This window comes from Corvus moneduloides, chromosome 2 (genome assembly GCF_009650955.1).
Source record: "Corvus moneduloides isolate bCorMon1 chromosome 2, bCorMon1.pri, whole genome shotgun sequence".
Classification (NCBI taxonomy): domain Eukaryota; kingdom Metazoa; phylum Chordata; class Aves; order Passeriformes; family Corvidae; genus Corvus; species Corvus moneduloides.
In genome coordinates this window covers 77,940,547-77,963,528 of record NC_045477.1, presented here as the reverse complement: position 1 = coordinate 77,963,528, position 22,982 = coordinate 77,940,547, and the positions used below count along the sequence as shown (strand labels likewise).

Here is a 22,982-nt window from a genome sequence, read left to right as displayed (position 1 = left end):
TCCAGATGAAGCAGATGGACCAAACACACATGAGAACACGATTTTAAATAGTGCTGTTTGGTCTGGCAATTGGTGTGGTCAAGAATTGCATTCCTCAGGAACCGATGGATAATCCCTCCCTAAACCTCAAGAACTGTATAATGAATAAAGCCTGAGTGGACAAACCTGCATTTCACGTGTTAGGTGGTAATCCTTAAATACACTGAGTAGTGTTTAATAAAGCAGTTAAAAGTATACCAGAAAAAATCCTCTCCTGACTTGATCTATGATTTGCAGGTAAGAAAAAATGTCAGTTTTCAAAACAAAAAATGAGTGTTCACATTGAGGAATTCCCTAGATCTGCCTGAGAAGGTTGCACTTCAGGAAAGGCAATGAAGCTATATATGGATCAAAAAGACACTTAGCTCAGAGTTGAGAATAAAAACACAGAAACACATATTACAAATATTAACCCATTTTATACACTGAATGGCTATGACTCAGTAACTTTTACTTCAAGTTTTACAAGTTTTCATGTATTTTTTTCTAACATTTATTTTTAAGACTGTAAAAATAAAGTAAGGAAAAGCATGAGGTACAGTTAATACTGCCTAAAAGTGATGTTAAATACAGGCAGAATCAAATAATGTCAAACAATGTCAAGCAATTTCTGAAGCAACCTGAAGTCTGCTGGTAAGTCACTGACTGAAAGGAGTAGTAGAAACACCAGAATAAATGTAAAAAAGACAAGACTGGCAAAACCGTATTTAATAAATATCTATGCATAAGTGCCTTATATTATGATAAAAAGTTTATTCAGTTCAGGTCAGTGAAAGGATTCTTGCTGACTTCAGTGGGTTTGAAACTGCATGCTTTGTGAAAACATCACAGAGAAAACATATTAAACTGATCTGCATACACTTCGTATTCAGTCTCTGTTTTCTCCAATAAAAACAAGATACATGCTTATAAATCAAAATCATTGCTATCTGTCTCAGTTTCGTATTTCACACCACTCTTAAAATTGAATTTGCTGTTCTCTTTTCTTAACTAGCATTCACATGAGTAGGGAAAAAAAGTGTTGACAGCTCACAGTGAAGAGTCAGAAAGTGCTGCATCCCACTTGTCTGGTTCTTGGGGGTTTTATCGTTATGTCACATACATGTATGAACCTCTCCTTAAGTGAGTTTCACCACAGTCATTCATACATGCCAAATACCACAGTGACTCAGCAAAGGGATTAATTTGTTTCAAAAGTCAGACTCCTGAAGTCAGTACCCTTCATGAAGCTATGTTCCCACCAATGGAGACCTACTCAACACAGAAAAGCCTCTGGGATTTATCCAGTGAATTAACATGAAGAAGGTGCCAGCTGAGTACCTCTGCAGCTCCCAACATCTCCACCAGCCCCTCATGCCTCATATCTGAGCTAGATTTCTTATATAGATATAGATCTATAAACAAGAGGAGTGTGTCTTCAACCTCAGTACCTCATGTCTTGTACCCGAGACACCTGCACTGCACCCCATGTCAGCAGGTGTGCATGCATGTATGGGAGACCCATTTCCTTCTGGAGCAGCAAATCAGGCACAGCAAACCAGACAGGGTAGATCAAACTGATCGAGATGCCCACTTTAAGGCACCTGAACCAAGGATGAGATCTCCACCAGCTATAGAGGCAGTTTGGACACCCAGCTCCCCTGGAGGCACAGATACATGGGAAACTAAATTACAGCCCTAAATATCTAACTATATTGCATCTCATTTTTACTGGGAGAAATAAGGAATGCAAAGAACATGCAATCCTACTATAGAAACTTCATTTAGTTGCCTAAGAGTGTTTCATAGCATTTTTAATGGTAGATGCCATTTTTTATTTGCCTGTCCAAAAGGGCATGTGTGTTCTGGAGGTCTTATATCATATCTGTAAGCTCTTTATGGACATTTTGCATTTAAAACTGTACTAGATGGCTGTGCTGAGACCACTGAATTAAATTCTAGATATCTAGCTATCACAGACTTGACAACCTTTCATATAAAAGCCTGGAGCAGCCCAGAAGAGCAAAGACAAAAATTTAAGTAAAATTGATCCATGGTTGAGATGGCTTAAAAAATAAAATGTAAAGAATATTAAAGCTTTTTTATTAGTACTTTTCCTAGATGGAAACCATAAAGTCTGTAGTCTAAAATGTCTGTTACAATCCATGGCTGCAGTATCCTATTACCAAGAGCACAAATATTAGTTGAAAGAATAAATCATGCCGCACATGGATAATCAATAGATTTTACAATGTGGTCTAAACAGTAACAAATCTCCAATATTGAACTATATTGCTAGCGCCTCAGCAACCCCCAGATGAACGAGTACAATAATCAACTACATAATTTACTGACTATTTCTGCCTTCTAAGCAGGATATGATGATACTGGCCACTTGTGTTTGCAATTCTGCATCATGTTGTTTAATTGTCATTTTATAATTTCTTACAGAATTTGTTAATCAGTTTTTTTGTACTGGCACATTTTCTACTTTATAACCGTGGCTGTTGCAGAGATTTGTTTTGCTCTCAGCAAATTTGCTGACAGACAGCAAATCAGACCTATGTTTACTTTCAATATTGAATAGGTTCTGTGAGTACCTTACGATGGCAATCTATGTCATTTACAACACATTCTGATACTTCAGTGACAAATCAAGTTATACTGGTTCAATACTGCACGCTGTAGCAATGTGTTTATCTTTTAAATCTATGGGCTGACACTAACATAATCAGCATTAATTATACAGCAACATAAAAGAAGTGATGAGTTTTCAATCACTATAAATCTAATACATATAAAATACATTTTAAGTATAACTAAGATGAGCTAGACAAGCTCTTTTTATTCTTATCAAATGATTTTTAAATCTTCAGGGTCAGTGTCTCTTATCTCCATAATTTATGAGATCTTCATATTAACTGCTATACAATATCCTATAGATATTTTATGTAACCCTACTGTTAATAATGTCTAGTGTTTACCACAGATGACATGTCGATTTTGTTTTTCTTTGACAACAACAATTAAAATTATTGTTTGTATGCTTCTAATCAAAATTCAGGGTTGTCAATATTTTAACCAATTGATTTTTTGAAAGAACAGTAGTATTTCTCTTCCTGATTTTACTAAGAACAAAACACAAGGCTAGGAAAAAATGTACATGAAAACTTGTTGGTTTTATGTATAGCATTTATTCAGCTGATACTTCATACCAGTACATCTAAACATTATTTTTTGATAATAGTGTATTTAACAAAGTGATTACAAAGTGATGTATAATAACTATTGCTAAAGATCATTGCTTTAAAAGATTTTCTCTCTTCCCTTCCTTTAACCTTTCTGCTCCTGAGAGCCATGGGTAGTTCTAAATTATAAAGAAGTTCTAAGGTAGAAATTAGTCCAGTGGATAAATGGCTTTAAAATAAAAATCAAAAGTACACACATGCCTTGTTTACTAGAACAAAGAGAACAAAATAGAAATCTAGTTTTTTATTCCTGGACATTAATCAGATTTAACGGAAATATTGCAAAGAATGAAACAGAATTTGGATTAGATTTTAAACCAGCTCTGCAACTCTCATCCTTAATAGTTTTGGCAAAGTGTCTTTATACTATAGGTACCTTAGACAATAATTTGAAATAAATTTCTATGGAACCATGCTGCTGTAAAACAACTATATTTTCTTAAGTTTACCCTTTCTTTACACAGATGAATGTTCTGTAAATCTGCTAGATAAGAAAATGCACCTAAATGCTGAACACTAGCTTTTGAAAGTACATGTGGTACTTAATGCAGTGATAGTGTAATAAATTAAAAATCCCGTATTAGTAGGCCAACAAATTGTGAAGTCTTATAATTTGGCAATAATTCACTGTCTTAAATTACGTATTATAAATCAATTCACACTTAGGGCAACATACAGAACTCAATAAATTATAAAAAGACAGGTTAAAATCCTCCTTGATTTATGACTGTATTTAGCAAGACTGCCTTTCACAGTCCAGAGGAGATTCAACACTGATGAGCCTGGACTATCTTAAGGATCAGCCGATAATATACAGGAATCAATTACTAAATCCAAGCAAACCTGGAAAACCTAGCAACGTTATAAATTTATTATGATTTGAAAAATCCTATGGGAAAGTATTGCTAGCTGCCATTGATGTTTGGCAATCTTTTAAGTTTTCCTTCTGTTTATTCTGTTCACCAGAATCATCACACTCCCTCTTCTAAAGGTTTATAGTACGATCAAATGTACCTTGCATACATTGTCCTTCTAGAGTCACAGGGAATGTCTCAGGTGCAAGTTACAGCCAAGTAAGCAAAAGGCATTCAAAAATTATGAAAAAAAAATTGTGGAAAAGAAATTAATCCACACAGTATTACATTCATACTACCTTTGTTTAAAATACACCAAACAGAGAAATATGCACAGGTGGGAAATTCAGTGCAGCTATTCCTAATTACAAAGTAGTACATAGTGACAGATATAATGCAAAATCCCTGAATCATTTACCATACCAGAAAAATGAGCTGGAAGAATAATGTCTTCAAGACATATAAATTAATTATAAAGAATGAACTCATTAGGGCATTACCTGTGAAGGTTATATGGGAGAGAGATCAATAGGGTAAGTGCCAGCAGAATAGATTTGAGACTCACTAGAATTGCTCCTCATTAACACAAATTTCAAATTAATCCATTTCATAGATTGCAGACTCATCACTGAAGTCAGTAAGAAAACAGGTGTAACAGATTAAACCTGTAGCATAACCACCTTTGTGTTGCCAGATGATAGTGAGGCACCTCAGGCTTCTTCTATAGCTCAAAGTACCTGTAACAGTCTTTAGAGTTTGTCAGGTCTTGCTTGGTCTTGAATTTATTTTAGCTGTCTTTGAAAAAAAAACATAAACATTCAAGAAACTTGAATTATAACTGGTTGACTATTGTCTAAGTTGTTCTGTGTTCAGTGGCATATTATTCATATACTTAAGGAGTTTCCTACGTATTCTGTGATTTTGAGTTTGGTTTAGTCATACTTCAATTTTTTTTAGTTGGGGTTTGTGTTGAAACTTTTTGTGGTCTTTTTAGCATCAGGACACAAGGAAGTTGGCATACAACAGCTTTAGTTGGAATATTAACAGGAATTAGCAGTCATCCATAATTCAGGCTGTAAGCACTATTTACACTAAAAAGAATGATTGCACTTTGAAAAGAAATTGTCTCAAATCCGTATGTAAGGTGTGTCCTCCTTTTTTCCCCCAATGAAATTGTGAGGACTCATAAGAAACTCGCTCCCCAGTTAACCAATACGTAGAATGCAGAAAGTATGGCCCAAAGCCAAGTGAGATGAATTTCACTCATTATTGTGCTATATCTTTTCACTAGTCTGAATTGATAAGTGTACTTCACATTCTTGTTTTATAATCTACTTAATATCATCACTCAGTGTTAATTTTTGCTTACTAATCCTTATACAAACTATTTTCCCATGTAGAATTTGCTTTCTAAATCAACAAATTTAGGTATGTTTTCCTTCCCTTCTCCATCTTCCCAGGTGTACATTTGAGAAAAGACCGAACAATGCAGGAGGTCTCAAATTCAGCTGATTTGACCAAATGATCCAAATCTTGTAATTCGCTTGGGGCTTTTTTGTGGGCTTTTGTTTGTTTGGTTTGGCGGGGAGAGGGGGGTTTGGTTTTTGTTTGTTTGCTTGTTTGTTTTTTGTTTTGGGGGGGTTGTTTGGCTTTTTGTTTTTGTTTTGTTTTCAAAAAAAAGTTGGAATAAATTTATTTTTTATCCAGTTCTCCAGAGTTACATTAATTTTTATGACTTAATGGAAATCATCACAATTGATTCAGAACATTATTTTTTAACTTTTCATTGAAACTTACTGCAGTTGATTTTAAAATACCTAGCCTTAGAATCGCTATTTAACTTACCCCTAAGTCGTAACTGGAATGTAAACTATTTAATCCTACCATGACAAATTATATTTTAATATTGAATGTCTGTCATATGAAGAATGAATGAATAATGCAAGGTTATCATTTTATCTAGTTATAAGCAGTGATTCCACTTTTCCCTCAAAACTGTTCTTCCCTTTTCTTTTCAGTCTGGTGTTATCCTTTTAATAGTTATGACTATGGAACCATTCATCTTGTCACTTTGGAAGCATCATGAGCAGATTGTTTTGTATGGTGCCAGGAGAAGAAATAACTACCAATTAACAGAGATCGACCAAGCCTCTTTTTTTTTTCCTCTTGTATTCTGCTTATGTTCTCTCTGATTTTGCATTGCTCCCCAGGCAATACTTTCTCAGAGGAAAATATTTCTAAATTCTGAATATATTGCTTACTACCATGGAACGAAATATGCTTAGAGTTGCAAGCAGAGCACTCCAGGGAATCAGAGCTTTAAAACTGGTATCTTATAACAAAATTGTTTGAAAATATTTTGACATAAAATGCTGTGCATGGTTTGCAAAAGGACACTAAATTCATACGGATTTAAGATAACCATTTTTACACATTTGCCATAATATATAAGGACAGCAAGTCATCTCAGATGTATTAGAAGGGTATTATTTGAAAAGAGAAATTCAGAATTTATAGCAAGATAATGTTGAGATAGGAGGGTCAGAAAATTAATTGATTAGAAGGATAAATTCACATAATTTCAAACTATATATATGTGAGCTAACAAGCACTTCTAAGTCATGATTCATCTCTCTGACTTTAGATGACTACTTTGTGTTGAGATGAAGTGCTTGCTGGAAGTGCTTGTTCCTCTCCAATTTACTATAAAGAACGTGACAGTGAAGCCCTAAGATTTTGTAAGGAACTGATATTAAGGGAAGTGTCCTTAAATATAATTCAGTACTGCAATTCATACAAATAAAGAGCTGAGATGATGATGCTTCTATAAAGTGGTCCTAATGGTAGATAAATCACAAACTTCTTATGCATTTATGCAAATCTTTTTTCCCTCTTCACACCTGTAATGTGCTTTTCTTAGAATGAAATATGTAGTTTGTTCCAGGGAGCTGCCAGAGTATTATGTCTATACATGCTAACTTTAGAGGAAATAATTATTAGGGAATCACAGAGAAATTACACTTGAAAAGAAAGAACAACCTCAGGAAGACTTCCAAAAAGCTATGATGATGACTGACATCAGACGAAGCTTTTGTCTTTCTATTTAAAAGTTTAAAACCTGACTTTTTATTTATTTTTCCCAATTATCCCAGTTTTATGGTGACAATATTCACTCAACTTCAGTAAGCTGGGTTTTTCTTATACAAGTTAAAGTGAAATGTTAATCAGGTTCTAGCAGATGCAACACTACAGATCAACATTTCTTGCACATCAAACAAGTAAATATATTCATTTTGTATCACTGAATATTTAATCTCACAGACTTTTTCTAAGTGCTGGTTGAGGTTTGGTGAATTCCTGCATCTGACAGTCTGAGGAATTCCACACCAAAAATTATCAGAACAATCAGTCAAAGGAATTTAAGGAGATTGTTTACTTAACACATGATTACATGTAATGGGTTTCAAAGATCCTCCAGAGAGCTTGGTAAGGGATTAGATGCATTTATTATCTTTCAATTCACTTTGCTTAACTTTATTTACTGAGAAAAAAAAAAAAAAGATGAAAAAAACTCCCTTAAGGCTGCATTTCTTAAACAAACATGCATGTTTTTCATGGAAGATTCAGGAACAATGAATTTTATGACTGCATCTATACTGTACTGAAGTTAGTTCCGTGTTCCTCTGTAACTACTGGATGGCAAGAAGAAAAACTGCATGGCCCTCTGCACAGCTCTGGAATATTAGCAATTAGTGACCTAATCACTGTTAGTGATTAGTGATATGTGTAAAATATTCTGCTTAACGCAGGTGATACAAAAAGCATTTTCATCTATGCCATGTATTTCAGTACCTATTTTGCCACATGCTATAAAAAGGAATGAAGCATGCACTTCCAAGTTTCAGACAGGTAAACAAATGTAGTATTTCTCATTTGACAAGACAGAAACTCAAAGGAGCTGGATAACCTGGCAGTCAAATGTGCTCTTTCACAATTACAAGCAGAAAACAGCACCTGTCAACAATACAAAACTCCAGTTCTCCAAACTGGTTAGGAAAGGACATAACGGTTTCAGTATATAAACTTATCTAAGTGAAATTCAGAAAATATTTGAAGTCTAGAGAAATCCCAGGAAAGAGCAATTGCTTCTAGAAGGACTTTTTTAATGACAAATGTACAGAATATTCTGTGTAGCTGCTTTTGATGATAACATCTTAAAATCAAATATTGATATGGATTGGAACAGTCTAGTCTACTTTGTTTCATCCTTCCTTATCCCGTATGACTCCTGATTTTAATATAATTGATTTCTACACCAACTTGTGACACATTCTTTAGAAAATAAGGATTAAATAATACATGTTAAATGATCCAAAGTTGCTAGTAGCTTTGGCACTTAGAATGAAAGAATCAAAGAACTGTTTAGGTCCCACTGAGACCCCTTCTATTCCGTCTGCTGCAGGCCATGGATCTCCATGCCCTCCCTCTGCTGAGGCAGCAGAACAAAGGAATTCCCATCTGAATTCTCAGTCCAGCTCTCTGACATCATGGCAACAAGAAGAAGTCAAACCCTGGATTTCTTTATTAAGTCTGGATTTCTTTCTATAGCCTAAGAATGTTTTCAAGAAGCAAACTACTCTGTGAAATTTTTTAAAATCCTCTTATTAAATACCAACACATTTTATTCATGGGATTATTATCTCACCTATTATTTTCTGATTTTGTTTTGCATTATGCCTTTTTATGACTATTAATGTTTAGCCAGAGCTCACTCAATGGACCAGAGAACAACCGATGTTAGATTTAAATGCATATCAATTTTTTACTGCGTAATTACATAAATATGGGCTGAGTATGGGCTGAATATCATTAAATTATTCTCTTAAAACTTGTATCTTAATGCTCTTTAGACTTCACCAAGTTCTTTTCAAATATACAAAAGATAATTTGCCTTTTTAAATGCTGCTACTTTTTTTACTTTCAGAAAGATTATGAATACAATCAGTACATTATCTACTTTTACTGTACAGCTTTACTTGTTTTCACCCTGCCACTGTTTGCAGATGCTCTGCTAAGCCCTCTTCTGCAAGTGCTGCTGCAGCACTGCTGACTCACACATTCTCAAGGCATGTAATGCTTTCCAGGAAGGAGCTGGAGATAGCTGATGGATGTTATATGTGTCTCCTCCAAACTAGGACCCCACAGGAATTTCTTCCTCATCCAGTGATTTGCCCCATCATGCAATGTGACAAGGGGTACGCATTTCTTGCATCACGCGAAACTGGATCATTACCTCCCTGTTCCCTTTACAGTTATGTATCCTAGATTACATAGGACTGCAATATCTATCACTAAAGAATGAAACCATGCAGGAACACAGGGCTAGAAGGCACTTGAGATATGTTCTAACCTATCCTTTAAATCCAGGGTAGGTTCAACTAGATTTATGACCTTATATTTTAACATCTTCATCTAAACTATTCTTTAAAAATGCACATTAACAGACAAGCCACAACCTTTAAGAAAATAATTCCAGTGCTTCACTGTATTCTCATTTGCTTTTACCAATGAGAACAAATTATTTGCTTCTTCCTCCTCTCAGTTATTTCAGATTAGATCCTCTCCAAATGACAGCAGACATCTCGAAAGACCAAATGCATCTCCAAAGCAGATGTGTCTACATCTCAGCTAACAGTAGAGAGGATGATGGCATGATTCATCTGACCTAGTTTAGATGTCCACATAGAAATAAGATGAATCACGCTGCTTTTCTCCTCTATTTAGACAGAGAAAGAGGGTGATTAGTTCAGAGAAGCTGGGAGATGAATCTTACTCCTGAAAACTGTTAAAAATCTTTTATCTTCTTTTTATTAAAATGAACAGTCTTACTTCTCTCAGTCATAACAGGGGCACATTCTGCCACTATGTAGTCAAACTTAACTCTAAATACTTCCTAAAGCAAAGTCTAAATTGCCCAAATTATGTGCTTAAGTGGACAAGCTGTGTTTAGGAGTTCCAAATTCATCCATGCCTGACTATGTACTTCAAAAATGTTTTGTTAAACTATTTTAGAATTGCATGGCTTCTCTAAGTCATGTTTACTGTGGGAAACACTAAACTTTATACATCATTTCAACAGAAAAACTACTGAGCCAGTCCTTCTTTAGTCTTCAACTCAATCTTACCCCTACCTCAGTGCAGAATCCACTTACATCCCCATTTTGAATCCTAGCTCTATTTTCCAGTCTAGGCATGAGCTCTTGTTGCCCTCCCTCACTTGTTGAGAGCCCATTGATTATTGCACCATTCAACACAGTAGTGAAAATGGTGTCTGTACTTGCCCAAGAACCACATCTGAAGTGTCTTTTTCTATTCTGATTGTGAACACTTGCTAACCAATCAATTTGACATTTACAAAAACCTTAGTACATGTCTAATGGCAATTTAATCAAGGTCATTCCCAACTTACTTGTGTGAATGCCATGTTGAAGATCATAAAGAGACTTAGGAAAGCCAGTTGACTTACCACCTGTACTTCTCACAGACCCACATTTTGGTTCCATTTCCCTACAGGGAAATTAGATTAGTTTAATCCAACTTGTTACCAGTAAATACAGTTTCATTGTTATTGTTTGGTATGTTCTTGTGTTTGACTCCTAAATAATTCAGCTTTTCATTCCCCATTAACTGAAATTAGGCTAAGAAGTCTAAAATGCTCTAGTTTCCTCCCTTTCTGTTTAATAAAAAATAAAACATTCACCTTTTTCAGTCTTTTACTACCTCTAGAAATCCAAAGAAAAGTACTAGGGCACTTCAGAATGTGTATATTGACAAAAGAAACTAATCAATGAAAACCACGTGGAAAACAATTCTGAAGTGAACATGCTTAACATCTTACAAATGCTGCTCCATAGCTGTACATGGGGGTCCTTTACCTGATAATAGACTGATCAATATGGGTGATAGATGGGCTTGAACAAAACTGTTTCTAGGGGAACCTGATAGGACATGTGGGAACATTTTGCCCTTTCCTCCTTTTTTTAATGGCTCTGCATGAGAATCTGATTTATGTTCCCAGAGTGTCATATATTGTGATATCATCTGTTAAAACACATTTTACCTCTGTAATACAAAGTAAAAGGTTCATTATGGAGGTTTCCATTTTATATTTTCCAGTTCATATATATTTTTGGATGTATGCATGTCAATATTGATGAAAGCAGTTGATATTCACTAAATAATGACAATGCCAAACTCAAAACCAGATAAAGATAAGCAGATAAAGATCACATCTGCTTATCACACCTGTCACATAAGTATACAGGGTAGTGATTCATCTCAGCTACCACCTCAGCTAAATATCATATTCTCTTTTTCTCAACAGTAGAAACTTATGGGATGTTTAAGGTATGATTCATCTGACATATTTTAGATGTTTATGGGAAAATGAATCATGCAAAAATATTTATGTGGGCATGAATCATGCCAAAAAAGTGCCTCTCTCCATTTTATATTGAGGGAGCTGATGGTGACAAGCTCAACAATCCACTTTAGTATACCAATCATTATTAGTTTTGCTATTTCACATGAATATCTTGGTTATCTTAGTTACAAACTTACTTACAGCTTCCATATTATTGTCTTGGAAGAGCTGTATCTGAATTCCCACTGTAGAAAATTAGATCAAACTCTGTTTGCCCCAGAGGTTTATTTGCACAAAGATTATTTTCTTTCAAGTAGATAAAATATTTTAAATTATGTATTCCTCTAACTTCCACTGCATGAATGCAACCTATATCACAGAATAAATTTCAGGTGAAAGTAATGAACTCTTAAAGAAAATATACAACCTGTACAGATGATGGACAATATGCCTCTGTAAGTTGGACATCATGTTCCACTTCTTTTTGATGTTACTTAGTTTCATGTTGACCTAATAGTCACATGAAATAAATGTGTAGGCATCTTCTTTTATAGATGCATACTTACCACTGGACCTATAACTAATAGCTTACTCCCAGATTTTTTTCAGATCACTCCTACTAGTTCTTTCCAAGAATGCCTGCGTGGTTCTACAGACAGGTTTATCTCAGGGACTACTCTGAAGAAACAGTATAGCTGAAACTGTGTAAGCTTCAGCACTCTCCACACTCTTCCAATATCGCTCCTTAAAACTTCCCATTCCCTTTATCTTTCTGACACCCCATGGCATATAAAAAAGCACCTTGGATTCATTTTGGTGGGTGCAGTGCATCCTTCCTACTATTGCAGACTAAAAAAAAGCATTTTAAAAAAAAGTAATGTAAAATCAAGTGTGCACTCACAGCCAAGCAGTACATGAAAAGGATGTTGCCATCCTGCTCTAGAAAGAAGTCCTAAGCTGTGTGGACATGAGTCACATTGTTTGGCCTGCAGTCTGGTATCTATTGACACCTGTGCAGTTTGAAATGCAGTTACAAAGCAGAAAACATGTTCAGTTCTGGGCAATCTTCCTTCTGTAATGCTGAGGGCAGTGCTGTAGTGTTTTCTTCCTCTTGTGTGCCTTTCATTTCACTTCTGAATTTTATATATAGTTTCAGAACTCGTCACAGAGCTCCCTCACCCTCTACTAATAGAGATCAAACAGATAGAAGAGGTACAGGAGAGAAAAGCAATACACATCGTGTATTGCTGTCTACTGAAGACTGAAAGTAGCATCCCTATGCTCCACTCAATTTACCAAATGCCTTTTAACTCCCTGCCAAATCCAGTTTGACAAGAAGATCAAATATGAAACTATTTTCTGAACTGGCCACTTTCCTAGCAGCGACTAAGTGGACCACAGCTCTTCTCCACACTGCCATCTACAAAGAATGGGATGGGAGAAGAAAACCCAAGAGCACTGATCTGCCATCACCATCCAAGGAAAGAAAATTTTCATTTCAGTTCCAATGGTATGTTTCTTTTAAAAGAAAGCCATGGAAATTAGTCCTACTTTAATCCTAAGTGATGAGTGATAATTCCAGCTCTTGAACACAGACTGTTACTCTGAACACAGGATATACAAAAGATGTAAAACCTTTCTCCATAACCATGAAAATAATTTGTCTACAAAGCAATAAAATACTCCATTCTCAAATCCCATGCATGCAGGAATGACCGTATTTCCAAATTAGCAAATAACATACTGTGAAAACAAGAGGAAGGTGAACAGTCAGGGAATTTCTCAGTCTCTTGAGACTCTTACAAGTGCCCCACTATTTTCTTCTGTGACCAGAAGTTCATATGGGTAGTTTGTGCATATTTAATATTACGGGAATGTTCTGAGAAGTAATTTCCTTCTTCTCTTTTTTAGTGGGTCTTAGTGGGATGACATTTACAGCAGAGATACAGGATCATCCTGTTCTTTCTTAAGACTCTTACATATTGCTCTCAGTGGTTCATGAAGACTATTTGAACCAGTGTAACTGCTGATGAAGGACTCTCCTTCTCGAAGATGAGAAACTGCCTCCCAAAATTGGTCATTTGACTCAGAGCAAACAGCAAGGAAGCCATCCCTTTCTCTTCTAGCTGGCAGATAATGCAAACCACTATACCTTAATATATCTTAATGCTGCTCTAAAATAAAGATGCCACTACTTACACGGTAGGGGGCTCAAAAACAGAGCACGTGTACAAGGAGCAGAAGTGTGCTTCTGAAGCTGCAACGAGCATTACATATGTGAAGCTGAGTATCAGAACATTTTTTAAACAACTGTTTCTTAGATTCTCTGACTTATTCCTATCATGAGGATTTTTCAATTCTTTTTTTTTTTCCACCTGGCATTTTGCTGCAGGGTTTGGTTACATGTGCATAAATTAATTGGCTTTCTATATGGCATGAGCAATAATCATGGGTCATTTAGGAAGCATGAAAAAAAGAAGTAGCATTGTAAGAGTCATTGTGGATCAACTGAAAATATGAGGATTAGGAAACTTTCATCTACATGAGAAAAGATTACACCCATATATATTTTTTGTGGAAAAATGCACCACACCATAAACCATTCCACTGAGCAGACACAGGTCTGTGAGCACTCATATTACAGTCATATGTCTTTATAGATGGCACATACAAAAAAAGACACAGAGGAGTAATTAAAAAAGGCAAAAAAAACCTATATAAAAGAATTTTTTTTTTCTATTTCAAGTAGAATGCTCCCTGCTTCTTGGGCTTTACTGGTTTTAGCTTTTCTAAACCCACAATAAATAATACCACAACTCTAAAATTGCAAAGTTCTGGCTTTATTCTGTCTTTTATCCATTGATGCAGTTTATGTATCATTTATAACTTGCTGCTACAATCTCACCAAATCGATAGCTTTCAATAATAAATAAGTAAATAAACAAGTATTACTGTATGGCTTAGTTTATATAGGCAGGTAAGACAAAAATGCAATCGTATTCTTCCTAACAGTGTTCTGGGATGGGGAAAAAATAAAGTGGACAATATTTTCTTCTTTCTATATGTTTAAATATTGTAATTTGCAGTATCAAAACAGTGAGAAAATTATTGCCAAAATGTCATTTTTTCAAAATTTAAAGCAGGATTGATTTCACCTTACTGTAGCCGTATAGAAGTCAAACACTTCACCTACCTCAGCTATTTGGATAATCAGTGGGTAATCAGACAGGCACCTCCTCATTATTTTATCCCTGAGGCAAATCTAAGGTTACCGATTAATTAAAAAGGTGTTTTAACTGTGCAAGCCACAGTTCCCACTCACACAGACAACTTTGCAGGGCAATTCATCCTGATTATAGCAACCATTGACCTTAGGATGGGATGAGTTGAACTCTGGAATTCCTTTTCCTTCTTCATGAACTATGCTGAGCCTAAGTGAGGCAACTGAATAGACACTCCTTCAGCCACTTTACAGGTAACTAAAATTAGAAAAAATTAATCCCACTTTTAGAGTCTGCAAATTCAATCAGGTTTAGTTCTAGGTGAATTTAGTGCTAAGTTTACCCAGCTCATGGATCTTTAATTGTCACAAAAATAATTTAATTAATACACTGGGGCAGAGGGAGAGGAAATAAAAAAATGAACACTATTTTACTATAAGATTCTCTACTGTTTGGGAACCTTTAGGTGTTAAATATCTTTACCAGTAATACATTTGGTTTTAACTTCAATAAATGTGTGTTTCTTGATATACAGGTCAGTTATCATCCATTTAAGAATTTAATAATACCCACTTCCCATTCCTACAGTAAGGATGTAGCACGCTGCTATTTCAATATATTTTTTCCTAAAGAATATTCTACCAGATTGACATGATTTTTTTTTAATTCATCTCACAGAAATAGATATACTCCCATTGAATACTTCCCATAGAAAAGAAACACTGCAGAGAAAAGTCAGCACTGTGCTGACTTTAAGATACTTCTACTAGCAAACTACTATATCCACTGCAGTCCCACTTGAAACAACTTTCTGAACTAAATCTTTATGTCCAAAAATCCACCTAAAAACCAGTATTCTAAATACCTGCATCTCCATACACATTAAGATTCCAGAATATTTTTTGTTCTGGGTCTGGCTGCAAGACCAGCTAATTTCCTGAATTTAGGATAAAATCCAGGTATGCAGCAACTCCCTGTTTCAGAAAATAAACTTCATTTCCTTAAGAAGGTCTATGATCAAAACATCCAGGAAAGCAAGACATGAAAGTAGGAATTCACTGATTATTTAATAATGGCACTTAAATTTTTTAAGTATTCTTGTATACGAAGTTGAGCCAGCTCTACAGAAAGATTTCTAAGCAGCATCCAAGCATGCTGGAGGTGAATGAAAACCTTTTTGTACACCAGTGTTCTCTGGTCTTTCTAACTTAGCCAGAATCTGATGAGAACTATGAGTTTTAACAACACTTGGGCCAGCAGAGACTTCTCCCTTCAGTGGAAGATGGAGAAAACAGCTCACCCAATTCTTCAAAGCATATCCTTTTCTGATAATCACTTCTATCTCACTTTAGGAAGATTATTTATTATTTAAAAACTAAAGTTCTAAAAATATTCTGAGAGTTACTTTTGAGCATCAGTTGAAAACAGCACACAACATAATATATTGTTAATGCGTAAGTGTAGCCAAGGTTGTGGCATCCATCTACATCCCAAAGTGGCTTCCAGTACAGCATGGGACAGAATAAATAGCCTAGTTCCACTAATGCTCCACAGATAATAGTTTTCAGACCAGAAGAGAAATTACCCAGTAACAGTTTCTAAGTTCCACTGAGAAAAACAATGCTGTGTGGGATCACCTACTTCTGTTTTATCACGTAATCATTTGCTGACATTTGATCTCAAAGGCCAGAAGGGAGACTGAGCTTAGAATCTCATACTGGTCATAGTGATAAGAAGTCATTGTTTATTGATGTTACTGGCCCTTGATCTTTTTTGTTGTGCTGTACTACATCTGATCCTTGACTGTGAAACACACAGGAAATTCATTCATGTTGTGCAGTTATGGAACTCGGTGATTACTTCTTACCAGGAAGGAAAAACCTGAGCTAGTCAGAGAGATCATGGATCAAATGCTGACAAAAAAACATACTGCATTTTCAAATAATGTGTTGTGTACACTTATCTGAAGGAAATCAATTATTTGGCTTAACAGTGAGAACAGTTTTGTTCTATTATTTAGAAAGCAGGAAAGAAGTCTGCTTTGGAGAAGAGAGTGTGAGAAGTTTTCAAAGCTGCTTGAGTTCCAGCTAACAGTTTCATGCTGAATGTATTAAAAATTAGGAAAGAAATGTATCTAATTCCTTCATGTAGAAAGCCAGTGCATCTGGATTTTTTATACTCTGTTCAGTGTTATAGATTAGTACACAAAATAAGACTATCAGCTCCTTGTAAGCCTCCAAGAAAAGCCGGGGCTGTTACAGTTTTTTGTACTGAGACCAATCGAGTACACTCTGTGAGAACCAGGATCCAAGAGATTTTGGCATGGGGCTCTAATTTTTGTATGCCACCACCACAGTTAAGTTAAAAGCTGAAACATTAGAAATTGATATGTTTCTCCATATTTATGGAAGTACACTTTTTGAGCACCTTTGGGAATTTAGAAACTGCAGCACCTGCAGAGTTAGGCACCAGCGAAATGGCATGTTTTCAGATTACAGTTCTGAAGCTAGGCAATGAAGTTTTCTCCAGCTTCTGGTATTTGCTATCAAAGGTAAGTTTGTGAATGAGTCATCAAGACCATTACTGTTCAATAGAATTTGACTTCTTCCTGGCATCACAGGAAAGACAGTTATCTGCTGGACACACTAAGCCTATTCACTCATTTGCATCAAGAATGTCTGCCAGTTTACAGGTTGATACAGAATACTGTGCTTCATCCGTCTGTCACACATCACACTGCAATTTGTGTGTCAGATCTTAATGTGGGAACCCACTGAAGCTGGTGTTTAACTACCATGTTTGGTGTTTAATTGCTTCTTTAGACTTAGTTTCTTGATCTAATGTTTTAAAGATGATTTGCAGACTTAGAAGCTTTGCTTTCACTGAATGTCAAATGCTAAAATCTGAACAAAAATCCTAGTTTTCTTACTGTGCAATAATAAATAATAGTGTACAAATCACTTGTCAGTGATAGAGCAATAATGAGCAATTAAATAGCACTTTGAAATGGTTTATTTAATTGAGTGAACAGGTTAGACTGCTTATGCTATTAAAAGCTGTCTAATCTAAGATCAGATCTACTAGATTCTTATAGGTGTTAACAGCACAGTATTTTGTAAAAAAAACTTCAACAGCTTCTAAATCATGCAAAAATGGCTCAATTTTCAAGTAAAGGTCTACTACTGAGCCATATGTATTTCAGTAACAGAAATATTGGTAGACTCCATACAAAACTAATGGGTACTCTCATCATACATGCTTGCATGATAGAGTATTATGCAGAATCTGTTTCATAGTACTGCAATACAGTTATGCTACAGTGGGAAGCTGTCTTCTGAGACGACAGATTGAAATGTATGTTATGTTATTTAGGACTAAGAACTGAAGATGTGGAGATAGAAGTAAAATAGTATTTCCCACAGTAATGCAGGACAGTTTGGATCACTGAATAGTACTGGGAATGGTGAAGATTCAAGTTCCCGTATCCCCAAAATTATGAGATGTTGACTATCTGTGAAGACTTGGGGAAGTCCTGTAATTCCCTCTATTTCATAGAGCCATAACATCATATCGGTTGGAAGACACCTCTCAGACCAGCAAGTACAATCATTAATGCAGAACTGCAGTGTCCACCACTAAACCATGTCTCTGCATGCCACATCTACATGTCTTTTAAAAACCTCCAGGGATGGTAACATACCACTTTCCTGGGCAGCCTGTTCCAGTGCTGGACAACCTTTTCAGTGAATAAATTTTTCATAATATCCAACCTGTACGTCCTCTGGCCCAACCTGAAGCCATCTTCTCTCATCCCATTCTATTCTTTTGCAATGTTAGGATAATATACTTACTTGTATAAGAAGGAGGCTATGAGGATTGTTTATTATTTGATCAGCATGTTTTATACATCAAGAGACATATATATTCTATCTACACTCACGACTAAATTAAGACAGGAAATTTGTCTGAAATATCATTAATATTACACATTTGTTTACATATTCCAAAAGTATAGAAAAGTATATGACTTGTCATATGTGACTGTCATGTTTTCTATTACAGCCTGGTTGTTCTATTATCTTCTATAACAATGAGGAAAGAAAGGTGGAGGCTATTGCACTACTGACAAACCAGAAAGACTGAACAGATAATTCTTACACACATCTAAGAAATACTGCCTGAAAAATTAGATCAGAGACAATTCCGATCTCTAACTAACCAAGTATCTTTCGGGAAAGTAATACAGCAAAATGCAGACTATATATCAATCTCTCTGGATGGACTGATAATAATTTGTTACACAAAACAGAAAGCAACAAGACATAGACCTTACGAAAGAAGACAGATGGATGCACACACTGAGAAAAGTGAAGGCACAAGATGTGAAACAACTAGCAAGAAACATGCAAGGTAAACAAAGAAGAAGATCAACAGGAACATTAGCTGCAAGAGGAAGACAAAGGAAAGCTGGTCCACTACTCAATAGGGAAAAAAGCTATCAAGTCATAGCACTAAGAAAACCGTAATGTTTAGTGCATTTACTGCTTCAGTCTTCACTAATAGAGTTAGATGTAATCAGGCAGATAATGCAAATAACACAAACAACAATGCATTTAAGACAGAAAAAAGGAAACAGGTTGGAGAATACACCCATTAGTTGACTTCAAAACATTCAGAACTTAAGAAATTCAGGGAGTATAGAGAATTTGCTGAAGTAATTTCAGAGGCACTTCAAAAACTCATGGATGATGAATGAGATTCTGTAAGACTGTAAAAAAATCAAACAAGATACCTATCTATCCTTGAAAAAGGGAAAGTAGAAAAAGCTGGAAAACTATATACATTAGTCAGACTACTCCTCATTTCTAGAAAAAAACTCTGGAATATATCAGAAAACAAAAAACTGCAAGCCTCAGCAGAAGGGATGATGAGTAAGAGTGAAACTTAAAGCCAATTTCTGTGGGGGGCAGAGGAGGGACTAAACCATGATTTTACTTGTTTAATAGGAAAAAGCAAGCTTTATTGAAGCTTCTGATACTAACATAATATTCTCTAAGTTCTCATAAGCTGACTTAAAATGGTCTAAATTAAGTTACTCTTATATGCAAAACCAGTTGGAAAGCTATATTCAGAGAGATGAAAACGGTCCCCTGTTAAACAATATACTGAGAGAGATGAAAATGGTTCCCTGATAAACAAGAATATTCTGATTTGTGATTCCTGGGAACCTACTGCTGGACTAATCAGTATTTTCCTTAATAAGCAATACTGGCATAGTTTTAATAAATGTGAAGTTACTAAATACAAAGGTATTGCCAAGCTGGAGCTAACAGTAAGCGCACTTTTGCTGACAGAACTAAAATTCAAAATGACCAGAACATATTGGATACATGTTCTGCAAAACCAGAGTTAATTTCCCCAAAGAGAAGTGAAAAATACTTCACTCAGGCAGAAGTAATCAATGGCACAAATCCAGACTCTAGAATAACTGCCTGCAAGAAATAAAACATCTGGGGGCTTTCATGGATATGAAGTTGAACATGAGTCTTCTATGCCAAGTTTGAAAGGAAGAGACTATACAATTAGTGCATTAAAAAAAAGAGAACATAGCCTGTAAAATATGTAAATAATCTTTCTGCTGTAGCTGGCTTTAAGACACATTTCCCTGCAACATTAAATTTACTTTTGGTACCAGAATCCCTAAAGTATGTGGATTGCCTAGAAGTAATAGAGGGCACAAGGACAAAAAAATTCATCAGAGATGATGATTTAAATATGACTTACAATGAAACATACAAGTAATATAAGTTAAATCCAGCCTAAAACAGGAAAGGCATGATAGAAGGTAACTGCAGAGAGGAACAGAAAAAATATTCTTCATGTCCATCGTGGGTAGTGCAAGTAGTAAGAAGCTTTAACTGTGGAAAGGGAGATTAATTTAGGCACAAAGAAAAGCTTACTAGAAGTAATAGCTATGGTCTGGAACAGATTGCCGTATGAGAGTGCAGAGTAAACATCAGTGAGATTTTAAAAAACAAGCTAGACAAAAGCTGTTCAGTTTTGTCCTTTGTTGTTTTCAACCTAAAACATTTTGAGAGATTCTGTCTTGAAAACGCAATGCTTCATTTCCCAGACTTTATAGTTTTCTGAATTCTTGAGCTGGTTAGGATACTTGGTACCATCGTGACAAATCAGGAGAGAAGTCTGGTGTTTCACAAGATCATGTTAATATGGGAAAGGAAATGCTATGAGGAAATGCTGACTGTTGGTCACAATGGCAACAGAGATAAGAAGCTGAGGTTGACACGTGACCTGGCAAATAGCCCAGCAAATTCAGAATCAAGGGTCTACCTGAGCTCAGCTGTCTGATAACAAGGATGCGTGAAAAATGACCCGTTCAGCACGGATAATCATAGGACAGGGAGGAGCTTGGGAGACAGATCAATACTAAAGAGTGAAAAAATTAGTGACAAGATCCAAAGGTCAAAGACCTGAGAGAATGTGGAAGGCCTGTAGAAAATGAGACCAGAAACAGGTTAAATCAAGAACAGTTACTGATTTTTATGATGAAAGGTCTTCTTCAATCACTATATGCTAGTGGAATGTAGGAACTGCCACTGGATCAGAATTTTCCAGTGAAACTGCTCCACCTACCAAAATACTGAAAAGCAGTTTTCTGTAATGGAATGAGACCTCACCAAGTCACGAGGGACTGTGTTAAATCTTAAAGGAAAAAAGGATTAAATACTTGTTCAGGTAACAATGAAGTGGTTAATATTTTTAAGTACAGGAGTATCAGTTAAGTGAGTGTGAGTAACATTTGAATAAAGAAATGAGAAAGATCTTTTGACTGTTAATGTTTGATCCTCTTTCTTACTCATGTCATTTTTCATGTGAAGATAATTACGGGGGTGATTGGGCCATGGCTGACCCAGATGTTTTGCTCCCTCTCCTTAGTGGTTCTGTATTTCTTACCTGTCCCAGAATTTCAGCTGGAAAAACCAAATCTGGAGATTATTTTAGTCAATGGTTACACCAATGGCGGAGTACAGCAGCTATCAGCAACACAGTGGGGCACAGACATGGATGCTGGCAGCACAAGGGTCAGGAGGAGCTGAGCAGCCCTGCTGATGGTCCTGGGGTGAGCAATCAGCACAGGCAGGGCATGCATTTGGAGAAATGGGGAAGCCCTGTGATGTGTTAAGTGAGTTCACAAGAAAGTAGGCTAAGGTCTCAGGACAGAACATACTGCGGGACTTGGTGTGGGTAAGGTTTGGGAGACTGTAGGTAGAGCTGGAGTCTCAGACAAGATGGAATTCGGAGTTGTCTAAGAGAGGGAATTATACAAGTTGTGGGGCTTTGACTTACAGAAACCTAGGCTTTAGAGCTAGCAGGAGAGGGAGACTTACGTGAGACTTAATGAACCTCTGCATTGAGAAGTCTTCAAGGTTCTAGCGCAGCTGTGGCAATAATTCAATTCTGGGCAGAAGAATTATGATTGGGCACACGAAAGGCTTTGAGTCATGACAATAATGCGTTTTAAAAACTTCTTCTTCCCTCTAAACATCTATAAAGTGATCTTGATATGAAGAGCGATCACACACACAGCTTGTCCTCAAGTTGGGATAAAACTGCTGTGCATGCTTTTACCTCATTTCCACATTATTCCTTTTTTTTTTGTTGTTATTCTTTTTATGTTTTTTAATAGGGAATATGATAGCTTTACCTCACACAGAATTCTGAACGTCACTCTCAGAAGAATGCCTCAATTTCAAAAACTTCTATCCTGAACTTTTAAACTTGTGAAGAATATTTCTCTCCCCTTACATCGTCAGTGTAAGCATCAAGATACGAGTTAGCTGTATAGCCCTTTTATGGAGAGAAATATAGTGGAACATACTCCTGTATGAATCCACCCACTCTAAAACGTACAACTAATATGGAATAGATCAGGCATAACCTGCAGATGTCCATTTCTCTTCCCAACTGTAAAAAATACTACCTGAGCTGTAGAAAACTATGTTGAAAACATCTATAATTAGATGAGCTGAATCACAGCCCTTTGCACTATAAAACCTCTTTTTAAAATGTTATTCAGAACCATTCATGTACATTGGTAGTCAAGCTATGTACCTAAAAAGTGGTTGAATTCATGGCAGAATTAAATAGGTTGATTTTTGTGGTTATCATAGAAGTTCATAAAAATCATAAAAATATC

At 35.9% G+C, this 22,982-nt stretch overlaps 1 protein-coding gene across 7 annotated transcripts in view; it reads right to left on the bottom strand.

Moving 5' to 3' along the window:
• The window catches only part of GPC5 (glypican 5), a 626,060-nt gene that overhangs the window by 526,219 nt on the left and 76,859 nt on the right, over window positions 1-22,982 (bottom strand). The gene's annotated exons all lie outside the window — the stretch shown is intronic.